The sequence below is a fragment of the Megalobrama amblycephala genome, linkage group LG11 (genome assembly GCF_018812025.1).
Source record: "Megalobrama amblycephala isolate DHTTF-2021 linkage group LG11, ASM1881202v1, whole genome shotgun sequence".
Classification (NCBI taxonomy): Eukaryota; Metazoa; Chordata; class Actinopteri; order Cypriniformes; family Xenocyprididae; genus Megalobrama; species Megalobrama amblycephala.
In genome coordinates this window covers 11736322-11745737 of record NC_063054.1, presented here as the reverse complement: position 1 = coordinate 11745737, position 9416 = coordinate 11736322, and the positions used below count along the sequence as shown (strand labels likewise).

The 9416-nt window shown below is 37.8% G+C and overlaps 1 long non-coding RNA gene across 1 annotated transcript; it reads left to right on the top strand.

The window, feature by feature from the left end:
- The first annotated feature begins 4769 nt into the window (after window positions 1-4769).
- On the top strand, window positions 4770-7668 carry LOC125277696. Its single transcript, XR_007186972.1, has 2 exons — window positions 4770-5639; window positions 6509-7668. It is a non-coding gene; the product is annotated as an uncharacterized LOC125277696 (long non-coding RNA).
- Window positions 7669-9416: the final 1748 nt, after the last annotated feature.

Genomic DNA, 9416 nt, shown 5'->3' with positions numbered 1-9416 from the left:
GCCACCAACTGGCAGCAGGAAATGTGTTACTTTCAGCATACTTTGAGATCACCATCTTATGTTTACCCTATTTGCTTCAAACTTCATTTAAATAATGTCAAAACATGTCAGATGTAGACCTTTGAAAAGAATTGTGATATCTCAAACACAGTTGCCTTGGCAACGCATCAAACTTTTATATTGGTTTTGAATGCTTTTGAGACTCTTAGCATGCTTCAAATTGTTTGAAACTCCACACACACATCAGGATTGTTAGCCAGTAGACATGGGCAAAGCCTTAGAAACGGGCAGGGAGGAGGGGCTCTATAGCGCTACCTTGTAGTGTAGTAAATGTGGAGTGAATTTGACAGTCCTTTTATGCTTAACACTCTGAGGTCTGACGGTATCGCCGGCGATACCACCGTGGTTTTTTTCTTATCAGTGTGAAAGAGACTCAAAATACTCCGTCAATGTTGCACATTCAATTAAGAGTTATACACCATTTTAATCTGTGGAATATCTTCTTTCATTTGTGTACACTTAGAGTAAAAACAAAATGTTGTGCTTTTTGTAAAATAAAGAAAACTAACATGATGCGTGATCTCTCCTCTTCCTCTGAACGAACTCCAATCTGATAGTTCTCAGAAAATGAACTGTAACTTAGTGAATACTAATGACAAAAAAATTACACTTATGTCTAAAAAAACGTTAAGATGTCAGGTTTTAAATCATGTAAGTCAAATCGAAAACAAACCTTCTGTGTTTATGTAATCTGTATGAAAAGAGAGCCATGTCAGAAGTCCGTGATTCAGCTCATTATCCGCTAATGCGGCCACGCCCACGGAGCCAGCGCTATTCAGACGCAAATTCAGAGGCAATACATGCATTCATCGTCTCAATCGTGTATTTATTGTCTTGAAAAGTGTTTATCTGGATGTAAAAGTCATGGTTAGCGATCTCTAGAAGACATGCAGTTAGTTCCTGTTTTCTTTTCTTCTGTAGATGAATTTTAGATGAGTTTTTGTTTCTTTAGCGCCCTCCGGCTGCAGTATGAATTGGAAACTCCATTTATGGAATAGCCTCTTCTTCTTTTAGATGAATTTGTGGACTAAAATGCACAGAGCGCCCTCCGACTTCAAGGATGAATTGAAAACACCAGCGCTCATAGTAATGACAGTGAATATTAAATAAAAATAACTCCTCTGTATAGAAAATTGACATAAACATATGAGAATCCAATATTTCTCCAAATGTGCATGCTTTTAAACTAAACGCCTATATTCAGACTCTTTGCATCACAGAAATACATTATATTTTAAAGTATAATATAAAACCATTACTTTATATTGTAATAATATTTTTCTGTATGTTTCATATATCATGATGAGCTTGAGACATCACAGAAGGTTTTTTTCACAGCCTACCTGACTGAAATGCCTCATTAATATGCAAGTAATTTCAGCTCATTACTATCCAATTCTTTTGTCTTCTCAGGTGAGAATGGCCCATTTTCAGTGGTGATTCACGCCTCCTCGCATACTGTGTTTCTTGGCAAAAAGTGTCTTACAAAAACTAAATCAATATATTGTTTTATATGAAGGAGTAAGCAGCATAATTTTTACATAATTTTGAAGCAAAAACTCTAGTTTACAACCTCCAATACCCTAAAGTCTTGTGAACACAGATTTACTATACTTTTATTGGCCTTATTTCAGTGACTCAAGTTTTTTTGTTTTTTCAACAACCACGCATAAATGTTATTCCTTCAAAAACACAAACATGTACATACATGTTCCTCACATATTATTGTAGCCTAGTTTGTGCTGAATACAGTGTAATGACACTTTTTCCATTAATATGTTTATGAACAACTGAAAAAAGCACAAATGTCAGGGCATGTCAAAACTTCTCCAGGCCCCAAATCAGCCTCAGACTCCAGAGGGTTAACTGTTTTAAATGCCCATTGCCCGCCATGCACAGTTGCCCTGAAGCCACAGGGGTGGCGGTGCCACCGGGCTTTGGCCTGTCATCGCTGCTATATTTATTATTATTTTTTTTCGACTGTTTTGGGCATTTTTGGGGTCCTTACCATGCTCGAAAACTCATGAAACTTTGCACATTCATAGGAACCCGCGGCCATCCGGGCCGGGCAGAAGCTGGTACCCGGGCGTGGAAAGAGGGCTCGACAGCGCCCCCTTGAATGGGGTCCGAAATTTTGGTCTATATATCAAACACGCTTGCACATATAATTATAAAACTCAGTACACATATAGACATCATTGGGCCAAACAACTTTCGTACTCTAAGTTATACGTCACCTCAACAGGAAGTAAGCTATTACGGGTTGTTTGAAAAACACATGCTCTGGAATTTGATATACTCCTCCTAGGCGATTAATCCGATCACCACCAAACTCGGTCAGCATGAAGTCAAGACATTGATGATGAAAAATTGCCAGCGGATTTTTGATATCTCAATCGGTTTGGCCATGGCGAGGCAACGAATTTATGGCGAGAAAATGGAAACAGGAAGTGTGTTATGACTTCTGCATACATTGATTGATGTTTATGAAACTTCAGCGGTGTGTTCGTTATAGGAGTCTGATCACATGGATGTGACTATTGTGAGTCAAAGTTATAGCGCCACCAACTGGCAGCAAGAAGTGTGTCACTTTCAAAATGCATTGAGTTCACTCTGTTATGTTTACCTGATTTGCTTCAAACTTCATCAGTGTAATGTCAATACACAGCAGATGTAGACCTGTGACAGGATTCTTGATATTTTAAATATTGTTGCCATGGCAACACATCAAACTTTAATAATATTCTTGAGTGTTTTTGAGGCTCTTAACATCCTTCAAATTGCATGAAACTTGATACACACATCAATATTGTCAACCAGTAGACATGGACAAAGCCATAGAAATGGGCGTGGTGGAGGGGCTCAGTAGCGCCACCTTTTGACAAAAGTGGGAGGGTTAGTTTTTCCTACAGTCACCAAACTCGGTACACATAATGTTATCATCAAGCCGGACAATTTTCTAATTTACATTCATTAGCTCCAGCCAACAGGAAGTCAGCTATTTTGGTTTGAATGTTAATTTTTTGAAAAAACAGGCTTTGAATTTAATACTACTACTCCAACAGGGTTTATACAATTTACACCAAACTTTTTTCACTTGGTGCTAATACATTGAAGTTGTTTAATTGCAAACGGATTTTGGATATCTCAAATGGTTTGGCCGTGGCGAGGCAACGAATTAATAGCAAGAAAAGGGAAACAAAGTGTTATAACTTCTGCATACATTAATTGATTTTGATGAATCTTCGGCTGTGTCTTCGTTCTACAAGGCTGATCACATAGATGTGACTATTGTGAGTCAAAGTTATAGCGCCACCAACTGGCAGCAGGAAATGTGTTACTTTCAGCATGCTTTGAGATGACCATCTTATGTTTACCCTATTTGCTTCAAACTTCATTTAAATAATGTCAAAACATGTCAGATGTAGACCTTTGAAAAGAATTGTGATATCTCAAACACAGTTGCCTTGGCAACGCATCAAACTTTTATATTGGTTTTGAATGCTTTTGAGACTCTTAGCATGCTTCAAATTGTTTGAAACTCCACACACACATCAGGATTGTTAGCCAGTAGACATGGGCAAAGCCTTAGAAACGGGCAGGGAGGAGGGGCTCTATAGCGCTACCTTGTAGTGCAGTAAATGTGGAGTGAATTTGACAGTCCTTTTATGCTTAACTGTTTTAAATGCCCATTGCCCACCATTCACAGTTGCCCTGGAGCCACAGGGGTGGCGGTGCCACCGGGCTTTGGCCCGTCATCGCTGCTCGCAGCTATATTTATTATTTTTTTTCTAAGTTTTTGGGGTTTTTGGGGCCCTTAACATGCTCAAAAACTCTTGAAATTTTGCACACGGGTCAGAACCCGCGGCCATTACAGCCGGAGAAAAGCTGGTACCCGGGCGTGGCAGAGGGGCTCGACAGCGCCCCCTTGAATTGGGTCAGAAAACGTGGTCCATATATCAAACACGCTTGCACATACAAGTATAAAACTCGGTACACATATAGACTTTATCGGGCCAAACAACTTTCGTACTCTAAGTTAAACGTCACCTCAACAGGAAGTCAGCTATTATGGGTTGTTTGAAATGCCAAATGCTCTGGCATTTGATATACTCCTCCTAGGCAATTAATCCGATCACCACCAAACTCGGTCAGCATGAAGTCAAGACATTGATGATGAAAAATTGCCAGCGGATTTTTGATATCTCGAACGGTTTGGCTGTGGCGAGGCAACGAATTTATGGCGAGAAAAGGGAAACAGGAAATGTGTTATAACTTCTGCATACATTGATTGATCTTTATGAAACTTCACGAGTGTGTTGGTTGTAATAGTCCGATCACATGGATGTGACTATTGTGAGTCAAAGTTATACTGCCACCAACTGGCAGCAGGAAGCGTGTCACTTTCAAAATGCTTTGAGATCACCATCTTATTTTTATCCGATTTGCTTCAAACTTCACCACAATAATGTCAAAACATGGCAGATGTAGACCTTTGAAAAGAATTGTGATATCTCAAACATAGTTGCCTTGGCAACACGTCAAACTTTTATAATATTCTTGGGCGTTTTTGAAGCCGTTAACATGCTTCAAATTGGATGAAACTTGACACACATATCATTATTGTCATAGAGTAGATATGGACAAAGCCTTAGACACGGGCGGGGAGCAGGGGCTCTGCAGCGCCACCTTTTGACAAAAGTGGGGGTTTAGTTTAACCTACAGTCACCAAACTCGGTACACTTATTGTTCTCATTAAACTGGACAACTTTCTCATTTACAGTCATTAGCTCTGACCAACAGGAAGTCAGATATTTTGGTTTAAATGTGGATTTTTCAAACATTCTTACGCACACACTTAAGCTTTCTGAGACGTAGGGTCTCAGTCCCCCTACCCCCTCCCTCTCTGTGTGTGTGTGTGTGTGTGTGTGTGTGTGTGTGTGTGTGTGAGAGAGAGAGTGAGTGAGTGAGTGAGTGAGTGAGTGAGTGAGAGAGAGAGAGAGAGAGAGAGAGAGAGAGAGAGACCCTTGATCAGTTATTTAACTCTTTTATTTGTAGGCCACTGACAACATAGTATTACATTATTAGTTTGATAATTAGGTTCATTAAAATATAAAAACACACTGCAAATGATAACTTCACACTCATTTGAAATTGAACTATGACACTTGTAACCCGGGTAATCAGGTTGATATAAAGAAAGCTAAAGAAAAGAAAAAAAAGAGAGAAAAGTTCCAGAAGGAAAACTGTTTTGTCCAATCACGGCGTTCATTTCAGTGACTGACTCTCCTAAGAGCCAATGTTAGCAGCACTCTCATAAGGCCCGCCCACAGGCTGCGCCGGCGCTGTTGCACTGCGTGAGAGGCAAAGAGAGAGAGAACGAGTCTGACGAAGTAGAGACCCTCCGTAAAAGCTTTTAATACAGAGAGAAAAGAGATTAAATGCAATAAATAGATCATATTTCTGAACGGATGTGGCCACATGAAGCTGTCATCGGGGTGAGAAGTCGACGAGGCACCAACGGAGAATCAGAGTGTTGCAAATGAGCTTGTTTCTTTGAATGTGAAGTTATTGCCTTGGTGAGTCTCATTCTAAGTCATATCATATTATGTGAGAAAAGAGTCACTAACTCAATAAGTAAATTGATATGAGAAGTGACATATATATGCCGATTTATATGCGCTGTAGTAATAGCACAAGGGCTACGAGTGCTAACGAGCTAATGAGATGTCATGAAATGTGACGATTAAGTGTCAATAAGTTCAAAAAGTGTTGAAATGATGAGTTAATGTATTATTTGAAGTGTATACAAGATATTTGCTGTTGATGTTTGAATTTGATATTAATTGTTTTGCTTTGTTTATGCAAGGCTAGTTTTTCCCTATGTTTATTTCTACATGATCTCCTGCGAGAGTTTACTGTTTTGTGCCATATTTATGGTGCGTTCAAGTCATGTTGGAAAGATCGTATTTACGAGCAGAACCGACATGAACGCCACCACAATGTCGTAAATACCAGTGGGAAGCTCGTAATTTTCTTTAAGCTCCGATCTGTACGAGTTGGGGGCGTGTCAGTCAGAAACATAGTGAAATACCACAATACTTACAGGTATTTAGCAGTGACATTGTCAGGCTTTTCTGTTTACAATGAAGTAAGCTGATTACCAGTAAAAAAATACGAATGCATCACAATATAAAAATGTAATATGTAACAATAAAGTTTACAATGGCTTCATAAATTAATAAAAAAAAAAAAGCAACATACAACTGTCACAGACACGTCAGGTTCCACCTCACTCCCTTACCCACGCACTCAATCACCAGCATACTGATCACCGCCACCTGTGACTCATCAGCACTGCAATCACCACCACTACAAAGCCACCACACTCACACACACTCACTGTCCGGTCTCGTTTGCACTTCAACATATGTATGCTTACCTTAAGGACTCCAAACACCATACTTACCTGCTCCAGTCGTCTCCTCCATCTCCGTCGTCTCCAGTTCCCCTTGTGTGCCTACCTGCCTGTGTGTGTAAGTGTCTCCGCCGATTCCTTCCATCACATCTCTTCATCCGTATCTGCAAGACAAAATCAGGACAGTATTACATTCTCTTCATCTCTCAAGAATCCATTATCTGCTTACCATCACCCTGTGCTCTGCTTTATGTGAATAAACTTACCTGGATTGTTTTATACCTCTGCCTCCGTGTCTCTGTTGTAACAACAACTAATGCACATTCTTTGCTCTACATTTTTTAGAAGCAGAAGTGTTGTTATTTTGTGTAATTAATTTAGAGAAGGTACACCGCCATCATACTCAGACAAAAGTGACTTGAACGTACAGTCGTACACACGACTTCCCACCTCGTAAATACGAACGTCCCAGGAGGACTTGGACGCACCATTAATCCTTTTGGAGAAGAATTGTCTGTGTATCAGACGCAATTAAATGTGCACAATGATGAGCTACCCATGGACCCGGTTCCACTTTGAACTGCTTTGAAATCATCAACTGGTAGGAAAATTTAAATTTTATTTATTTTATTTTTTTGGACCCCATAACAGTATATATCATGAGTAATAATCACACAACATTTTTTATGAATAAGCATTTATTAATAAAAAGTGAAAAAAAAAAATGTATAAAACTTTTCCTTCTATCACTTTGAATGTGAATGTGGTTTGAATGAAGTCTGTGTTTTGCAGTGATAGTCCCTAAGACAGTTCTTTTCATTTGAGAAGCACAGGCGAACATGCACTTGATACAGTGTATTTGTGTATCCATTATTGCAGTGTCTGCAGCATCCTCTCTTCGTTTTTACTGGTAAATGTGCAGTCATGTCTTTGTGTACATCCAGACGGGGTGGTCCGATGACATCTTGGCATTCTGAAATGGAAAAAGTAAAAAAAAAAAAAAAAAAAAAAAAAAAAAAAAAGTGAATAATACATATGGGTCTTATATTGTAGTAGATAAACTGAAAAAATAGACAGGGTGGTAGAACATGTGTTGAGGGTAGAGATCTAAGAATTATCCATCAAAGTATTATAATTTCAATGCAAATGCTAATCAAAATTCTAATCAAAATACTGTCTGGATCACCTATTATGCTTTCTACATATCATACTAAAAGTAACACATGCATACCCCCAGAGTACTTACAGGTTCATATTCAAGACCATTCACAGACATTCAGAGCCTGTTTTTTATATCCTAATGCTATAAACTGCTACCTGGGCAACACTCATAAAAAAATCTCAGGAACATTTAGAAGTTAAAAAACAAATAAACTACAAGGATACAGGGAGTTTCAGATACTGCTCTGGATGATGGAGTTTCAAATTCCACATACAATTTATTCCTGTGTTTAATTATTGTCTAAACTAAACTAAGTACAAATTTAACAGAAAAGCACATTTAGAACTTAGTAACAATGAATCTAACAGTTTAAATTTCAATTTGTGACCATGTGAGAAGTGCAGTGTCCTTATGTGATGTGTAGGAGCACAGGCTATTTTGACTACCACTCTAGCCCAACGTTGTAGAATTACGACATGGTATAACAATCTCTAAATCAAATTTGATTAATGTTTTCCAAAATAACTAAATATACCTGTGTTCTAGACATTGTAATAAACACAAAAAAAAAAATATAAGGAATTTTACTTACTTGAATCTTGACAAATCCAGTCATGTAAAAAAAAAAAAGGAGATGAGCTTGATGCGAAGTTTGCAGGTAGAGTGAGTTCATGGTCAGATGACCGGACATATAAACACTTCTTCTATCCAATAGCATTGTGAGGACGAACAGTAGAACCCATTAACTATGTAAATGTGGTCTTGAGAGAAAAAAAAAACAAACATTTGCAAGCCTTTTTTTTTTTTTAATTGTTGAAAGTGGTGTAACAATGGTCTTTACCTTTTAACCCTTTTATTGCAGACTCACTGTGCTTCAGAGTTTATTGCCAACTCTAATCAAACACACCTGAAGCAGCTAATCAGGCCAGTTTATTTGTAGGCCACTGACAACATAGTATTACATTTATTAGTTTGATAATTAGGTTAATTCAAATTTAAAAACACTGCAAAAGATAACTTCACACTCATTTGAATTTGAACTATGACACTATATCACTATTGTTACAGGACTAGTTTTCTAAATGTTCGAGTTACAATTATTATTTTTACAATTAAATTATTTTTGTAATAAATTATTGATATAATTCAAATTATATTAAAATTATAATAAAATCTTTAATTACATTTCACAAGATTATAAAAGTGGCTGTTTAAAATAAACTTAGACATGTACCTTATTGTTACCTGAGACTGACATTAAAATTGTCTTTGCAGGTTCTGTGAAATGGCTCTATTTATTCATTTTTTTCATTTTATTTTTTGTCTTATACCACACATATTAAAATTAAATGAAAGCATGCTTTTGGTGCATAAGATTGGTGCACAAACAACAGCTCAGGGAAGTCAAAAAACGCATGAAGAGAAATGTGAGGATTATACAACATCAGCAATCACAGACATTCACATTAAGGCTGGATTAGTTTTTTCAGAGCACTGTGGAGTTGGCACAAATAACATGTAATTTGGTCTAGAATTTTTATAGGGATTGCCTGAGAAAAAACCCAGACATTTCAGATTAGGATGATATTCTGCACTCATTTGAAATTGATTTATAACATTCTGTGACATGAAAGTCATTTCAATTTAAATGATCATGGATGTGGCTTTTGTGGTTTGTTATCATAAAAGCATCAGCCACTGCAGTAAACGTGTAACCGTTTTAAATGCTCACTGTCCGCTGTGCACAGTTGCCCTGAAGCCACCGGGGTGGCGGTG